This window comes from Ambystoma mexicanum, chromosome 12 (assembly GCF_040938575.1).
Source record: "Ambystoma mexicanum isolate Mex_15411 chromosome 12, UKY_AmexF1_1, whole genome shotgun sequence".
NCBI lineage: Eukaryota > Metazoa > Chordata > Amphibia > Caudata > Ambystomatidae > Ambystoma > Ambystoma mexicanum.
Genome location: NC_090936.1, coordinates 153,985,984 through 154,005,293, shown reverse-complemented (window position 1 = coordinate 154,005,293; position 19,310 = coordinate 153,985,984). Strand labels below are relative to the sequence as shown.

Below are 19,310 nucleotides of genomic sequence, written 5' to 3'. Positions count from 1 at the left end.
GCACGGTTATTCCCCTAGGTTCCTTCTTTCCTTCTTCTCGGTTTCTTTTTCCGATCATCCCTTTTCAGTATGTTGTGTGTGTGCGTATGTTGTTTTTTGTTGAATGTGTAAGGGGGGGAGGAGTGTTGTATGTAGCTTAGTGGTGTGGAATTCCACAGAGTGGAATTCCACACTTCATGTTTACATTCTAGTTTGGATTGTAGTGTTTTGAAAAGGAGAGCGGTTTGTTGTGGCTGAGGGAACAGGGACGTCGCTGCTCTGGTTGGTGAATAAAGGTGTTCCAAACTGCATGAGGTGTCTTCATTTCAACAAACTGCTCTCCTGAACACCCATGAAGATCTGCTCTCTAATCTTGACTCTAGCCTTCCTTCTGTCCTCATCATCCTTGGCCTTTCCTCTGCTTTTGACACGGTCCATCATGCCATCCTGATCAAAAGACTCTGTGAGAACCTGGGCATCACGGATCAGGCCCTGGAGTGATTGACCTCATTCCTCCTGGACCTACCCTCCCAGATCCAACTTGGGTCCTTTCTCACCACCACCTCTCTTTCTCCACATGTGGTGTTCCCCAGGGCGCTAATCTCTCGGCGTGGCTCTTCAATGTCTACTTGGCCCGATTGGCCCACCTGATCTCTACTTTCTGCTCTAACTTTCATTGTTACGACACTCAGCTCTCTTTCAGGCACTCCTCTTCTCTCTCACTCATTCCTAACTATCTATCCACAATTCAGGATTGGTGCACTTCCAATAATCCCTGCCTTAATGCCAGTAAGACAGAGATCCTTCTCATTGGGGCCCCTTCTCCCACTTCCTCTCTCTCACTCTAGACGCCCTCCTTAGGCCCTCTTCCTTTTGCCTTCCTGTGAGGCAAAAAACCTTGGTGTCATCTTTGACTCCACTCTCTCCTTCTCTTCTCACATCACAGACCTTGCCAAGAAGCCCCACTATCAGCTGCAGCTCCTCAGAGGTATTCTTCCTTTTCTCACCTTTCCCCAGAGGCTCACTGTCTCTAGAGCCCTGGTTCTCTCCAGGCTGCACTACTGCAACAGCCTCTTTCTCAATCTGCCTTTCTCTACTCTGCGCCCTCTGCAACTAGTCCAGAACACGACTGCGAGACCTGTCCTTGGCCTCAAGCCCTGGGATCATATCCCTCCAGCCCTGAAATCTTTCCACTGGCTCTCGTGGCTGCAAGCAACAAGTTCAAGACCCTCTGCATCGTCCACAAGGCTTTCTGGGGCCGGGGCCTGCACTACATACAACTTTCTCTTCCAAAATGCCTTCCTTCCAGAGCCCTTCGCTCACCTACCTCCAACTCCCTGAGGGTCAGATGCTTCTCCAGGCAGAGAGTGGGGGGTAGATCCCTCTCCTCTGCAGGTGCCTCCCTCTGGAATGGCCTCTCTAACCCTCTCAAACTTGAGCCATGTAAAAGATCACGGTTGCTTGGAACAAGCCATTGAAGGAGGCCACACCTAATAACTGTTCAATATCTGAAAAATGATGAATCCCCAATCATTATTAAACTACTAACTAACTTTTCCTGGAATTCTAGAGCAACATTGCTGCTGGCGCGTCGTAAATTGCATCCTTACTAAATAAAAGTAAAAAAGAAAAGGTTAGGCGCACACTCTAGTTTCCAGTCTTTTTAATCCTCAAACTAGTAATAACAGGGTTTGATCCCAGCAATGTTAAAAAGAACAGGGTTAAATCCCAACTGCCACAAAATGTTCAAAAAGAAATATACCAGGGTTAAGTCCCTACTGCCAGTTCAAATGCACAATAGTTCTGCTCCTCCGAGTACTTTCGAGTCTCCAACTCTCTTCAGGGAGGCTGTGTTTATATTCAGCTGTTGCCAATTGCTTGTTTAATTACAGTCTCAAGGAATTCTGGTCTTGGTAGTGATGCTACAATGTGTTGTTCAGGAGACCAGGAACTAACTCCCCTCCAAACACACACATCTTACCCAAAATTGGGGAGGGGGAAAAAAACATGATTATGGCTCTTCAAAAGTGAGGGCATGATAACCCCCGGTGCTGCTGCCTCCAGGACCGGGGCTTCCTGCAACATGAAGTAAAAAAGAAAAGGTCAGGCGCACACTCTAGTTCCCAGTCTTTTTAATCCTCAAACTAGTAATAACAGGGTTTGATCCCAGCAATGTTAAAAAAGAACAGGGTTAAATCCCAACTGCCACAAAATGTTCAAAAAGAAATATACCAGGGTTAAGTCCCTACTGCCAGTTCAAATGCACAATAGTTCTGCTCCTCCGAGTACTTTCGAGTCTCCAACTCTCTTCAGGGAGGCTGTGTTTATATTCAGCTGTTGCCAATTGCTTGAACATTTCTGGGATCAAACCCTGTTATTACTAGTTTGAGGATTAAAAAGACTGGGATCTAGAGTGCCCGCCTGACGTTTTCTTTTTTACTTACTAAATAAAAGCACTTAACAAGGTTACAGCACCTTTTATGAAAAACTCAAATCGTAAACTTACACTGTAACATTAAATTAAAGGTTGCAGTTTGTGATCAATCTCGTCCAATTCATATTTTAAGATGGTGTCATTTCTACTGATATTTGCCCCTGTGTGCCCGTGGCAACTGTATCAGGCCCTCGCCGGCAATGTCATGGTACACATACAGATTTGCTTCTATTGTTTGTCCTGTGCTCACAATGTTCTGACGGGCACTTCCAGGATTTGCTTTTGAGAAATGCTTCTGTGTAGTCTTGGTAATCTGGCATCTGAAGTATTGCAATATTTTGTGTGCATCACGTGAGAGGTGCTTTTGAATCCAAACCGGCCCCCTGTCGGATTGAGTTTGACACCCTGCTTTAAAAGCTGCTTTTGCCGATAACAATTACAGTGAAGTCAGTTCACTGTGTACAGTTAAAAGCTAACCCTGCACACAAAATATTGTTCCAGTGAAAATGTCTTATTTTATATGTGTGCCTAATAAAATAAAAGTATTTTACTTCGGGCCCAAGAAGCAGAGGTGATTATGATTAGTTATTTGTAACATACTTAATACCCGGAGGTTTCTAAGCGCAGATCCAGGGATTGAACCTGTGTTGCTTCGTGTCATCTTCGTGTCATCTTGCTTCCAAGGCAAGAGCTTTGCCCCTGAGCTATCCTCCCGAGACTAAAGTGGTTTCTTGCTGCTAAACCAGACACGCACACCACCTACCTGCACTGACGCCTGAGCTGCGGGGTCCAAGTACGATGTATGCCTCCATTCCGGGTGCAAGGGTAGTGGCAGCATGCTGGCATGGTGACCACTTTCTGATTAAAAAATGGTAGTGTTAGAGTATGACTCAGGATCTCGATAGAAAGACAATGGGCCTCATTACGAGTCCGGCGGTAGCTGTGCTGGAAAAACCGGCAGCCTGCCGCCGGACTTGTAGTGAATTACTGCCTCTGTGATTGCCGGAATCACTGGGGCATTACAACCCCGGTGACCCGGTAATTACGAAGGCGGAATTCCATTAATACCCATTCCCGTGGAATCCCATAGGACTCCATGGGGATGGGGACCATGGAAACTCTGGCACCGTAAATAACGGTGCTGGTGTTTCCATTTCCGTCTGCAGGCAGGTGGCGTTACTCCCGAGTGGCACCACCCACCTGCCGAACTCGTAGTCTGCCAGTCCGGGGACAACAGTGGCGGCAGGTTTACCGCCACCATTGTTTCCAGACCGACAGACTCTAAATGTGGCCCAATGACTTTAAGACACTATATAGGGCCGCATTACATCGGAATTACCGCCAATGTTCACACTCCGCCATACGAAGAGCATCGTGTTGGCGGTAAATCCTCCTCCTCTCTGCTGAAAAATCTACAAAATCGGTGGAATTACTTCGGCGGAATTACCGCTGCAGTCATTCCTCCAAAAAAGTCCATAGAGTCGTATGGACTCATGCAAAATTGGGATTTACACTACCACCCCTTGTAATTACCGCCAGACCAAGTGGCGGTAACGGTAATTAAGTTGGGAGGTATTCCGGCGAATTTACTGCCCAACTCGTCACAAGGCCCTACTTGTTTTTTGTGCAGCAAGACTATTGCGCTGATCCTGATGGATGTATGCAACTTCTAAACAAATGTGGAAACGTGGAGGTAGACCCTTGACAAGACGTAAATCAATCCATGAATAGTTAATGATACTCCTACAGAGGTGTGCGCAAGGCGGCAGCGAGCTTTGTGCAACTCAGCGATAGAATACTAATTATTCATGTGGATCGTGCTCACTGTGGCAGATGGCAGGGAGCCTGAGGGAGACCGGAAGTTCCAGGGATCTGCTCGGCCCATGGGGTTGATGGGTAGCATTTAATCAAATGAACAACAGCAGAAGGAGAACACTCCGATTCTGGGCAATAGCAAAGTGATCAGATGAAAAAATGAGATTCTAGCACAACATATATATATATATATAGTTTTGAAAACAACCTAATGTACATTTCATGGGCAACAAACTCAGAGCACATGGTGGCAGGGAAAAAACAGCATGCTGGTTCAGGCCATTTTTAATGAAGAAATGGTGACACCCTCCCTTCCCAGGGACCTCTTCATGCTTGCTCCTGACATTGGGCCTCATTACACGGAAGGCGGTGATCCAGGGTGCTATTAGCACCCTGGACCATGCCGGTAAATTACCGGCACCGCCTTGGCGGTAAGGGGATTTACCGCCCCATTCCAAGGTCGGTGGGGCGGTAAATCCCCCTTCCGCCATTGCCCTTCCCCATTCCCATTTCTGCCCCATAGGGCTCTATGGGAATGGGGAAGGCGCTAATTACGGCACCGCAATTTTGCGGTGCCGTAATTAGCTCCGAGGTCCCTTAGCGGGTTGGTTTTTAACGCCTGCAAAAAGCAGGCGTTAAAGCACCAACCCGCTAAGGGACCTCGTAGTACGGCGGTAAGGGTTAACGGTCACCGTTGCCATTAACGGTGACCGTTAACCCTTACCGCCGTCCGTGTAATGAGGCCCATTGTGTCTTACCTTTGCACCACCTGTTCCCACTCTCTGAGTGGCCCCCACGCCACTTTTCAAATATCTTTTACTCTTGCCCACCTGCTCTCTTCATTTTTTACCCCTTTACCACCTCCCCATCACAATGACACTTTCCCCCTTCCCTCCAACTCTCTCCTCCCTCTTTTTGCCCCCTCCCTTTGATACCTCCTTACTCCTTCATGCTCAACCTCACCCAGTTGTCCAATTTGTCTGGGGAGGATAGCTCAGGGGCAAGGCGCTCGCCTGGAAGCAAGACGATGCAGAGCACCACAGGTTCGATTCCTGGGTCCGTTCTTAGAAACCTGCACGTATTAAGCGTGTTATAAACAACCAATCATAATTATAATTTCTTCTACCCAGCCACTCCCCTCATCTTCCGCTAGTTTCCTTCCATGCCGTCATCCATCCATACTGCATGCTCCAGTTTATAGGCCTCTGTGTACCCCACTTCCATTCCTTCCTGCTAGATCTGACCCCTTCTATATTTGTCATGTTAACCCCTGTTTGGACCCTTTCACATCAACTTATTTTTAGCAGCAGAGTCATTGTTTTGCTGCTCATCCTTATCTTGTCCCACTGGAGCATTCATTGTATTGGTACTAAGTGAAGCGATACTTTTCACTAGCCCGAATTCAAAGAAGATCGATTTAGAAAGACTGTTCTGTGACCGCACAAATCGAACTGTCATGCCCCTGAGAACACGAGTGCGTGCAGGGCTGACAGACACAGGAGAACGGGTAAGTGTTGCTGTGTGTGCCTGCGTGCTTGTTTGTGTCAGGGGTCAAGTCCTAAAAATTAAAGTGGGGGGACTCATCAACAAATGCAAGGGAATGCGACGTCGCCAGAAATTAGCATATCAATGTGAAATATGCAAATTTCATTACATTGGCTTTGCATAACCACCCAAATTGCACAGGAGGAGTGGCATTTGCCTTTCATAAAAGCAACACACAAACAAAACCAAGAGAGGATATTTTCTTCTAATAGTGTTTTTGAAAACGTTAAAAGGTGTGCATGTTTTGAACTCCAAGAACCAATACAAATGTTTTCCCTGGGAATTGCAGTACCAAAATGAGACATTTTGCCTTTAGTTGTCTGTTCATTTTCATCAGGTTTTACAGTGCAGTGGTGAAGTGTCCGGCCTACAAACCCGATGTCTGTGGATCGATCCTCGTGGTCGGCTTTAATGCATAAATTCAAAGAGGATATTCAATGTTTCTCATTTTAGCTTGGGGGGACTGAGTCCACCCTCTAAAAAAGGTGGGGGGACTCAGTCCCAACGCGTGTACCCTCAACTTGAGCCCTGGTTTGTGTGTGTGTTTTTGGCAACGGGATGTCAGGGGTGGGGAGGGAGGCTGCGGCAGGTGAGGAACACAGGTCACGAGGTGGAACCCCCGATTTAGAAGTCATCTGGGCAGAGAGAGTGGGGGTGGGGGGGGGTAAGGCATGGGAATAGTTTTGCTTCCCGCAGGCTGCCTAAAATCGGCAAAAAGAAATCGGTCTTTTTGTTAGGCGACCTGCAAAAAACGAAAATATGACATAAAACGATTTTATCATTTAGTAGCAATTTACATTATTATTTTCACTTAAAATATATGATTTTAGACATTTCTGTTGCAATGTTTTGTTTTTAGATGACATGCGTCAGGGGTACGTATACCTTATACCGTATTGATAGGGTAGCACAGGGCAATCTATCACAGTATACTAGAAGGGCCTGCTGGTTCAGGATGATATGGGAGGAAGCACTTAGCATGTAATAGAAACAGGGTACATACCTGGCAGATACGGGCTGAGGCAGATCGTCTCAGAAACCGAAGGGGCAGAAAGTGGCTCTAAGCATAGAGACACAGAGGGAAAGAGAAGGCAAGCAGATATGCTGGGGTACCAGGGACTGATCCACATAGGATATCTGCTAGAAGATCATAAGGGTGTCCCCTGGGAGATTAGAGAAAGCCCTTGGAACTGGTGCCAATAGATTACTCTAACACCTGCCATACTCCAATCTCCTCATGAGGCGGATGTAGTCAAGGGCCCTCATTAGGACTCCGGCGCTAAACCATGGTGCTGTTAGCACCATGGTCCATGCCGGAGTCCGCCGTGGAGAAAGGGGGAATTACCACCCCATTCCAAGGTTGGCGGGGCGGTAATTCCCCCTTTCTCCATGGCCCTTCCCCATTCCCATTTTTGCCCCATAGGGCTCAATGGGAATGGGGAAGGCGGCTATTACGGTACCGCAAATTGCGGTACCGTAATTGCCATCAAGGTCCCTTTGCGGGTCCCTACTTTAACGGCTGGTCCAAACCAGCAGTTCAGGTCGGGAGCCGCAAAGGGACCTCGTAGTAAGGGGTTAAGGGGTTAACGGCGCCGCAGCCTTTTACAGCGCCGTTAACCCCTTAACGCTAGGGTCCTAATGAGGGCCAATGTAAGTTAAAGCTGGGGACCATAAACCGAGACAGGCAGGACTCCACTGGATTAGGCAGAAACAACCCATTTTCCACTGGCTAATTTCTAATGCAGACTCAACCATGGCTCACAATATATACAGATTTGACACAAAGGCACAACAGTGCACCAATTGCCACCGGTGACAGAAAACCAGAGTGGACAAGTCAGTGAAAATCAGCAGAATGTGAAACCTGAGGATGGGGTGAAAAGAAAGGAGCTATGCTAGCACCCACTTAAAGGTCACAAAGAATGTTACTAGAGATAAAAGCAATGGCCAAGAATCAGAACAGAAACCAGGGACAAGCAGGGAAGGAGAGAAGGAGAACTGCCAAAGGAGCCTGGGATGCTAGGAATCTTAGCATTCTGGGAATATCAGGAAACTGACATCACTAGTTACAGGAATCTTAGCATTCTGGGAATATCAGGAAACTGACATCACTAGTCACAGACAAGCCAGTAAGCCACTGCCAAAAACTCAGACTATCAGGCAGGAAATCTGACAGAAACCTGGGGAGTTTCAGAATTGAAGCAGAAAAGCAGCACATATCCATGCAGGGAATTGGAGCACTGCACTGGCAGACAGGGCAGGATGCAGCCTGAGCAGGCAACTTTCATAATCAAATGCAAGATCTCAGGGAAAGGATAGCAATGTTGGCCGCAGGAACTCCCAGTGGAGGCAGTTGCCAGAAGAACTGCTACTGCTGAAAGTGAGTGCGCGCGACCCCTTCAAGCTCACACTCGCGGGGCAGAGCAGGCTGCAACCGGAGGTAGCTGAGAGCAATCAAGTTTACTTCTCCATCCCTCTCTAGCGTGCAACAGCTGATTTCAAACTTTCTCCAGTGTGGTACTGTCTGAGTCAGGTGAAAGCAATTATGCACCCCAACCCCCTCCTCCAACTTTCTGAGTTTGCGCCGACATTGTACCTGGAAAGCACACAAGTGAATGCAAAATCAGTCTCTAGGTTTCAGAACAGTTTTCATGCTGCAGACCACACCTGGAATGAATGCATGCAGTGGTGCTGAGTAGCATGTGTGTAGGATCCTGACAAGCATCCGTAATTATTTATTTATTGGCCATTTGTACGGCAGCTATACACAAGTGTGTCCAGGCGCCACAAGGCAATTTCAAATCACAATCCAAACAAATTCACGCAAGGGCATAGCAGGGGTAGACAGTATTGATTGCAAAGATATTGTCACTTGACCAGATCAGAGTTTGTGGAATGTGCAAGCACTATAAATATCATGTTAGGTTATTTCATATTTGTACAGTGCCTACTTCCACTGTTATGGCTTCCAAGCACTGCAGTGGTTGAACGCCTTTCGGAAGACCGTAGTCTGTGGAAACATGTAAATAAAAGGAGCAATACAATGTGCGCGAACAGTTATTAGAATTTGCTGACTACGTCAAAACATGTTGGATCATGCAGCGCATATTGCTCAGGTGCAGGGAAGACTGCTATGCCAATGGCTATGCGGCAGCTGCACCGAATTTATTGTGGGACTCAGCTGTATTCTATGGGTTGCAGTACGAGAGGGGGCATGGGTTTTATAAATTGTTTATCAATCCCTAGGGCAACTGTCTATAGTTGAGGGCTCTTCTATACTTTACATACAGAACACATGCACAATGACTAACATGCAGTCACATGCAAATTGCATGCCTAATTGTCAGAGCAGACACAGCTTCAATCAGCACAAGTCTCTTGTCTGTACCATCTCGTTATTGCAATAAGAAGTTGTATTGGATTCAAATGTGGTGGTGGTAATACATAGTCACCTATAGAGAGAAATACCAACCTCATCTGCCATGCAATCGGCAGTCTCAAGGACTCTCGGACCTCAGAAAGAAACCTCTCGCTACCCTGCAAAACCTTTCGCGACCCACCCGCTTCCGTCCCCTGAATGTCAATTTCCCTGCCTGGAGAAGTCCTGAGTGCCTGATCCTTGGAAAACGAAAATTCCAAACAGCTATTATGCCCTGCTTAGGACCTTGTGCGACACCACAAGCCTAACGCTAAGCAGTTCGAACAGAGACAAAACATAATCAACGTGTAAATTTGGTAGTGGCATCCTATACAATCAAAGGATTCCCACCCCCCAGGTTCCAGGCCCCTTAAGCCGTTCTGGTGCTGGATAGGATTGCCAGCATATGGTTGTGTGCATTCATTCCTGTGTCTTGCCACCGGTGGCACCTCTGGAAATCACTGCTTGCGGGCACACACAGCAGTTTTGGGGCAACAACTAAAATGAGCGCAAGACAAAGACTTGCGATTATCCGTCTGGGCACTTACTGAGCCTGGAAGGGAGAAACTGTACCCCATGACCAGCTCATGTTAAGAAGGAGCTAATAGGGGTGCATGGGGCCGCATTGTGGGATTTTCTGGATAAGATAGATCAGCTGCACTGACCAGGTAAAGAGAACAGTAAAAATGCTAAACAAAGAGCTGATGTCGGTCACAGCTCAAAGACTTAAGCTGGGACCAGCTTACCCTGAGGGCAAACCAGATTTTGGTTTAGGTTGTTACCTAGACTTCATCCAACCGCTATATGAGAAATCTATGTACATTCCGTTTAGGATGGGAACGCTCCAATTTGATATTTTTTACTAAATCCTGGGGTCAGCGCGATCAGGAATATTGCCATTATGTGGCCTGGCAATGGAAACATTTGTCAATTTCTTGCTTGTTTGTGGTAAATTGAAAGAACTGAGAATCCGATACTCAAGCCCCCTTTTTAGGATAGTCGGCCTCCGGTCAGCTATTGAAGCTTTGAAGTTCTGCAGGTCTTTTAACCAGCACCATATTGTATTTGCAGTTTCTCAATATGTTCACAGGACATGGTTGCTTAGGTTGAAGATATTAGAGAAGGGCACCACTTATGGGGATTTAAAATTTTATATCTTAACTTTAATGAGTCTGTGAGTATACTCTCGTTATTTTACTGTCCCTTTTAGGTGAAGAGTCTGAAATTGCTTCTGTGTTTAGGAAATGAGCTTGAAAATCTTCTGATTTTGTAAAATGTATGATGGTTTTAGTCAAATTATTTACCTTTCGTAAGTCCGTTTTTATATGTACGGTATGGTTTCATTCCGAATAAAGTATTGAAGAAGAAAAAGAAGTAGAAAGAAACCACTCGCTACCACACACGGCCTTGACCCACCCACCTCTGTCCCCTGAATGTCCTGAGTGCCTGATCCTTGGAAAGTGAAAATTCCAACCAGGTATTATGCCCCCCTTAGGACCTTGTGCAACACCACAAGCTAAGCAGATCGAACGGAGATAAAAAGTAACCGACTTGTAAATTTGGCAGTCGCATCCTATGCACAATCAAAGGATTGATGTCCACCCCCAGAGTTCCGGCACCCTTCAAGCCCTTCTGTAACTGGATAGGATTGCCAGCATATGGTTGCGTGCATTCATTCCTGTGTCTTACCCACTGTGCCACCTCTGAAAATCACTGTATGAGGGCACACAAAGAGGCACCGACCAAAATGGGCGCAAGCCAAAGACTTGTGATTATCCGTCTTTATGAACGACCTTACACTAAAGAACCAAGAGATCATTTAGTTTGTTGTGTGTGGTTCATAAATGGTCAACATTGTTGTTATTTATGAAAGATCATTATAAGATATATTCAAGTAAGAGGTTCCTTTAATTCTATAGCACCCCCTACCGGCTAAATAACTTTCATGAGATGTCAATTGTGACTGACAGGAAAGGTAACCATAGTGAAGTGAAATGATTGGCCAAGGAATGAACAATTTGATCAAAGTCGAATTCGGAATGAAACCTTTATCTGAGTTTTTCTTTATAGCGCAATTTATAATGTAAGAAAAGCAACCCATTTTATTGATATGTTAAAATCATTGGTTTCCCAGGTATACTTAAATTAAATTCATGTTATGCAATATTTACAGGACACTGCAGTTGTCATATAAACAGTGCAAATGTCTCACACTCAAAAAGCACAAATACATCTTTAAATAAGAGAATAATTTAATGAAATTACAACCATGAATCTATAAAAGTGTGTGCACAAAAGTGAATAAAGAAGGCTCACACTCTTTCAGACTGAGCTGCAGACATCAGCATTAAAGGCTTCCAAACTATGGGATTCTGAAATGTTACTGTGGTTATGCAGTGCAAATTGGAATCCATCCAGTCTCTTATGAGCCATTGCAGACCTAATTCGTGGGAAGCTAACACACGTGGTCAGATGGGCTACACTTCCACACATGATATGATAGGTTATTTATAACGTTAAGCACGGACCAGGGGATTGAACCTGTGGTGCTCCCTGTCATCTGCTTCCAAGGTGAGCACGTTGCCCCTGAGCTATCCTCCCAAGACTCAGACAAAGGCCACTGGATGATTAAAACAATTGGGCCACTGAGGTCCTACTGTGCCAAAGAGACTGCTCGCAGGTGACATGCTTTCACTGCGGCACATCTGCACAGGGATACCTTGGTGACTTGGAATTAGCAACCAGCTGTGCCAGCTCAATTAGGGAAACAGTAATGATAACATGTGTTTATACAGCACTTCATGCTGGATTCTTCCTGTTTCTCACCACTGTATTAATGGCTGCCATCATTATCCAGTGTGATGGTACCTGCTGTGTCGATATCAGAAGGATGAAGAGCTGAACCGGGCCTGCCAGGGTTCGAATTTGCAAAGTGCATGCAAGCCCTGTGACAGGGGCCATCGCCTACCTGTGAGCCTTCGGCCTGGTTTGACTGCATCAAACGGAGGTTGCCCTGGCAACCGTGGCCTCGCTCCAGCACGCCAGAGGATCGGTCAGTGGTGGTTCTTATTTTCTGCATCCTTTCGACAGATGTTTGGGATATCCATTCAATGTTCTCCGTTTTTCTCCGCGGATATTTCTACGAGAAAACTCATCGAATTTCTTTTATAAATATTTTTGGTGGGTTTCCCCTGAACCCCCAAACCCCTTAATTTGTTATCTATTCCCGAACACACACACTCCATATATATATTTTTCTAACCCTCCCTAAAAAATTTGATGCGTTTTCTCGTTGAAATATCCACGGAGAAAAACCCAGCGTCATTTCATCCCGCGATGAAAGGACGTTGTACCGTTCTCCCGTCCTCGATCACAGAACCTTGCACTGTACCTCTTTATGGGGGTGCTAGAATTTCAGAAGCTAAAATGTGGATGTGCAGCTCAGTGTCCACGCCAAGTGGAACAAGGGTGGTGCAAGTCACACACAACCGAGACACACGATTGTGGTATTTTGCCAAGAATGTAGACTGGCCAGTGTTAATTCAGTGTTTTTATTTTTTCCATTTGAATGTCACTTTCAATTTAGCATTTGTCCTATGATTACTGTGTTAGGTAAAGCATATTATTTTCACAGAACGGAGAATCATTTTAGATCAGGAACTGGTATCTACTCGCTGTAATCTTAAGGGCTTCCTACTCTAGACTTCTGTAAATTTAAATGGTGTCTCAAAGGCAAATATTGGAATATTAAATTAAATGCACAATCAAATGCCATTTGTGACTCCCAAATCAGGCAATTTCAGAATGTGTGTTGGTTCATTAATGGATATGTTCTGCACGGCACACTATTAATTAAATTGCCCTTCTGCAGGCCCTCTTGTCACATTTCTACTTGTGCGATGCTATTTTTGTTATTTTTCTACTACATACCATTTTTACCAAATTCTACAAGATATGGGAAAACTGACATCCATATTTTCTGTTTGTGTCTTAAAATGTACAGTAAACCTTACCCACTTTCGTTAAAAGAAGGGAACCTTCCACTCCATGTTCCTAGGCGAGGATTGCAAGTGCATGTTTTTCTCTGATGAAAAAGATTGAATTACTTAGCAATTTCCTTAGTATTGCTGGCAATTTCCGCTAGTACAATCAGCGCCATGGCAACAAGTGCCCTATTCCAAACAGCGTATACTTTCAATACATGTTTGCACCAGGGCAATGTGTTCCCTACTCCCAGTCCTTGGCCCTAGTACAACAATGCACTTAAAGAATCTGTTTTTTTACAGCGTCAGGATTTTGCCCTTGCGCTAATTGCACTTCATCGGTGCAAAGTCTCTTCATGGTGCACTTGCCTGCACTCTGCACAGCGAGTGTTCATTCTCACCTCAAGTTGGGGGCTGGCAGGGGGCGGGAGGGTGTCCATCGTGATGTGCTTTAATGACACAACACTCATGGGATTCACCTCACAATTTCCCAGTATTGAAAAATACAGACATTGGCAAACTATTGTCATCTGTACTTCTTGAAGGTTAATTCTTCAAAGAAGGGGGCGGTGGTGTTCAGATCCCATTTTAGCGGCTGCGCTGTCAAATGGGCCAAAAACACAACGCTTGGCCTTTACTATAAAAGACAACATGGTGCAGTCTCTCAGGATCCGCGGGAAAAGCATAGGAGTTAAAGAGGAGTCATAAGCGGATGCAGTATTTAGGACAGGAAAGACCTCAGGAAGTTCCCCAAAAGGCAAAGAGTGATACCAGAGAAAGACCCATGGGCTATAACATTGAACACGTCTCTGTGCCATGGGATGCCAGGCTGGGCTACGTCTCATAGAGGTCCTGGCTAAGAAACAACTTGTCAACCAGTGGTTTCCCTTTGCTAGAGCAACCCTTTTCTGGCATTGCAGGGTTAACTCTTCATATTGCAATGGGTCACTTTGGTCATCGCTCACATACCATGGATAAGCAGGTTTATATTGTGTGTCAGAAGTTCATGTGGTGAAAATGGGACACTGCTTTGGTCTCGGATAAGATGTCTAAAGCATCGGGAGGATAGCTCAGGGGCAACGTGCTCGCCTTGGAAACAAGACGACGCGGAGCACCACAGGTTCGATCCCCGGGTCCATGCTTAGAAACCTCTGGGTATAAAGCGTGTTATAAATAACCTATCGTATCATATCAAGTTGGCCAAAAACTGGGTTTATGATTTCGTGGTCCCCGAGACCACTCGTGAACCCCAAGCTTAGTTTTAGATGTGAAGTCTACTTTTTGGAAAAGTAGTGATGTGAACAAAATGGTCATTCCGTTGGCAGATGGATTGCCATGAATACATGTTTTGGTTAGGACCAGATTTCCTGGCCAAAGCCTGATGTGCTATGCACTTGGTTCTTTTTGAGCATACTGAATATTGTAGGCAAATGGTGGGTGACTTTCTTAAAATTCTTTAGCAAGGCCTACTGGCAAAATCAATTGACGTTTTAGTTAATTTTGTAGGGTTCTTCATGGACAGTAGCCGTGAAGCCATCCCGTTCCCGAAACATCAGCACACCGGTGAGAAGGCTCAGAGACCTTTCCACACAGCTTGTAATGGAAGTTCAAACAGTTGTTCAAAGAGTTCTAGGTGGCAATGCCAACGCCACTGTGCCCAATGATTATTCACCCACCAGCATTGTCTTGATTCCCACCCTGGGAACATTCTCGATTCTATGGGCTGTCCTGCCCTCTGCCCCTTTTCTAACTTTCCGTTTCCCACTGCCCATTCTCCCAAATGACAGCGCCTCTCCCTTTCCTGACTCCCCTCTATTTGACTGTTTTTTTGTTTGGCTTTGCTGCCCCAAACCCTTTCTGGTTTCACTCCCACCCTGCCCTTTCTCTCCCTCCCAAACCACTCCTTTTATGCTGTATTGGGGGCAGGGTCTAACTCCCCCATACCTCTCCTTACCCATCCACCCAGAGTATCGTTACTCGGAGCATCCATTTTTGAGGAAGAGGCCATCCTGGTCCCTATGTACCACTCATCGACATGGGTCCCCTCAACACTACCTAAAAACACTCCCCTTTCCATTATTACTTGCGCCAAATTCGTCATCACACAGTCAGAGCTGCCCACCTTCTGGTTAGGGAAGCAGAAAGAGGACGTCAGAGACCTCCCACCATGTTGGGAGAAATCTCAGAGAGAAGAAGCTTCAGAGAGCATGTTCTGGAATCACCCCTGTGTGCAAAATCAAGCTACCATTTCCTTATTCTGGTCACTTACTTGTAATACAAACACTGCGTACCGTTCAAACATCTGTCCTTTCTAAGCATTTGCCTATCGGTATAGAAGAGTTCTGAAACCTGCAACTCTGCAGATGTTTTGGCCTAAGACTCCCATTATTCCTCACCATTGACGCTGCTGTCTAGGGCTTCTTGGAAGTCTAGTCAAAAACATCTGCCAAAGGTTGTAGACCTATGGTATATAGTATGACACGCTCTGTACCAATAGCACCATTTTCATTCTGTCCCAAATGGTGAAAAATCTAACCCAAAACCATCACTGACACTTAAAAGGTCTTAACTACCCATTCACCAATCTTTAAGACATTCCTGATTATTAATATTTCATCTTTCATTCAAATTAGCGTAAAGTTAGCAATACATTTAGAATAGTTAGAATCATAGTTACAAGAGATTGTACAAGATATGATAAATTGTGATCCTTTATATTACGTGTGTTGTCCCTGGATGTACTAAACAAGCACAATTCGAGGGTGAAACTTCCATGGACATTGCTGCTGCATTACTGTAGAGGAATTAGCCCACAGGACCCCAAATGAAGCCACCTGCTGCAGTGGCACGTAAGCTCAGACCATCTCTTCAAGGGTAAGAGTCACATTGAAGCATACGAGTGGTTCATTACTTGTAAAACAAAGGTATTGGGCCTAAGCACCTTGACCCTGGCCACAAGCATAACAACAGAAAACAAGCAAAGCATTAGAAAGTTATGAGAAGGCCATTAAGACCTCAAATGGCTCAATGAACTATTCTTCTGGAATGCTGATGTATTGAAGTGGAAAACCAAAAGGGTGATTGCTAGAAATCCAGCTGCAAGAATGTTAATTGATGCAAGACCTGTAGGAGTTTGCCCGGCCTATTTGAATACGTCCCAGAGTTCCTCATGGCGTGCGCTGATAATGCGTCTATGGTTGAATTTATCACCAACCCGGGAAATCATGGGTGACAGAAATAAGACACCAAGAGACCAAAGAACTTATAGATTCTGCGTTGGATCTGGTTGTTTGGAATCTCTATGTCATATTCTGTTACACTGCCAGGCTCTGAATGACCGGCGCTATCATTATTTTGGTTTTTACTCCCATCAATTTGAATTATTGTCTAATGAAGTGGTTTGGCAGCTTATTATGGTATCCTATGGCCATAATAAAGGGATGACTGCAACAATTCACTTTTTAAAGGAGGTTCTGACCTTGTAAAGTTATATTATCTTAGAATTGATATTAATTGTAGTTTGTCTCTTTTCTTCTTTTTTAATGTGATAGGGAATGATGATGATGAACTAACACCGAATAATGAGATGTGTGGTATAATTTCCATGTTAGTATTTCTCTAATTGATTGTTTTTTGTATCTGTTTGTATTTATTAAAGGTTATTTTAACCATGTAACAATAAAATAAATCAAACATAATCCAGCTACATAGAGATGGAATGTTCAGGTCATTTCAAGACATAGCATCAGAATAGGCTAGAATAGACTTTTTTACATATCCACATGGAGGCAAAATTCTTACAAAAATATCGTGGATATAGTAGGTAAGTGAGTACTGGACATAAAAGGCGAAGTTGTAAAGTATTCAGAAATGTATAAACTGTTGGAATAAGATAGAAAAGTATAAAAGTGAATAAGTGTTATCATGGGGCGAGGATGTTCAAGTTCAGTCACATGCATGCACATAGCACTCCAAATGGAATTAAAAAAATAAAAAAAATACCTGCCTCTGCAAAGATTTTACTATTTTATGGACTGGGTGGTTAAGATCAAGTAATTTTGCCTTGCAAAACAACTGCTCTTGAAGGGCCAGTAAACAATGAGCTTTGTCATAAGATTTCGATAAAGATCATGGGAGAATCGCACCAACTGATGAGCAAAATTGAAATGTTGGTTAGTTGGGATTCAGACCAGAATTATGATAAAGCAAATTATTGGATTATTCAGTGGCATTCTGAGAATTGTTGGTTAAAATTTGCCATAATTGTAAAATGCTTCATACAGAAATGGGGGGATACCATTTTCCTTATCCACAGGCGCAAGAGGGCGAGGGAAACACATTTAGCACTAATACTGAAATTGGAAGAAATCTGAGTTGTTTAGTAGATTTCTAGCCGACTCATTGAAACAGATTTTTGAGACTTTCTCGGGTGACATGTATTTGATGGAACGTGCATAATACAGAGGTGAGCTTTTGTTATGATCATGTGCTTTATGCATTATTGTCTTGTTGGCATTAGCAGCTGTTCATCAATAATTTTTAAAGATTATGGCCGTTCACCTTTTCACTGAAGTCTCTTACTCAACAGACTTTTTGTGGCCAAGTTTCTTGGTGTTAAATGAGGGCCTGAAGATAAAATGGCTAAATGTTTTGCAACTTACCCTGGGTTTATACAGGCTAGTATTCTAGCCCCACCTCTTTCCATCCTTTGTCCGTGTCTGTGAGGGCTCACAGAGCAAAGGATCAGGGTGCTCCTTTCAAGTGAGCAACACCTTATTGTATACGCATGATTCCGCTGTTTTAGTCCAAATGCATCTGCGGTCAGTGATAACAATAAATAGAGAATTGCAATAAGCAGTGTTGAAAATAAATGTAAGCAGAACAGTGAGAAAGCCTTTTGAGGTAGGCAACGTCAAGAGTATGTGCCCCCTCGAGCGTGGAAGCTTTGTGATGGTAAAAGCCTATTGTTATGTGGGCCCTCTTTTTGTTTCAAGAGTCTTCTAGAGTCCTCATCAAATTGAAAGTAGAAACAAGGCACAAGTCGCATCAGGTGGAATATTTTAATTGTTTTTCTTGTTGGGCAGTCAAGCCTTGGTTGAATGTTTAAAAATCTTTAGAGCAAGATTTGTACCAATGCTATTATCCAGCAGAAAATCTGTGGACACAACCTTTGTGGAGAATTTGAGATAGTTCAAAATGAATTCCTTACAATAAGCCTGAGTGATCCCAAAACTTCCTGAGCATGTGACATTAGGAAAAAAGCAAAGACTCTTCAAATGTGTTTAGATGAAATTGATGAAAGGATCAATGAGATGTATTTTGTTTGGCTGAAGTACAGTAAGGAGAGATTATTAACTGGGAAAGCCTTGAACTATTTATGAGTTGAAATGACCATGCATCCATCATGCCTGCTCAGCAGAGAAAACTTTTGAAAAACTAGACCAGGGAGAGGAGAGCGAGTAGTGGCGGGGTGATGTTATGCTCCTCAATTCAAAAACAGACCAAGGAAAACAGTCCTTAGTGCCTCGTGCTCCCATGTAGTTAATGCTGCTGCAGTTAGCAATTCTTATACACTTTTTCTGAAATTGAATATGTCGCAGACATCCACATATTCATAAATTCGTTAATGTGCGAGACCTACGATCAAAGTGATGACGGAGAAAGAAGCCATGATCCATTGCATTTTGGACACCACCGTCCCTTCATCAGGAAGCATATCTCTGAAGAGCATAAAGCAATTACAATGACAACAGCTGAACAAAATAATAAGGCAAAAAGTTATCGAATTATAAAAAATGTACAAACCAAAAAAATCAATGATCAAGAGACATACCGGTCTTAGAAGCGCAACACACAACATCCTGTTCTTCCATATGTGAATTGTGTGCATCCGCAGTGTGCAAAATGCAGGGAGCTAATGTGCACAGCACATGTGTCTGTTAAATGTATGAACATAGGATTTAGATGTATTTGATGCTTTTGGGTGGTGCCCACCTTATTAATAATTGATGTTATGGTGCTACTACTTCCCATTCACGAATAGGCAGGAGAAGAGTCCCTTTTTATTAGAAGATTATGTGAAAACATTTGTAGTCACAGAAGTCAGGGCACTGTTTATAAAGACCAGATTAAACTC

At 44.3% G+C, this 19,310-nt stretch overlaps 1 protein-coding gene across 4 annotated transcripts in view; it reads left to right on the top strand.

Moving 5' to 3' along the window:
- The window catches only part of BICD1 (BICD cargo adaptor 1), a 1,084,974-nt gene that overhangs the window by 989,121 nt on the left and 76,543 nt on the right, over nt 1-19,310 (top strand). The window lies entirely within an intron of this gene.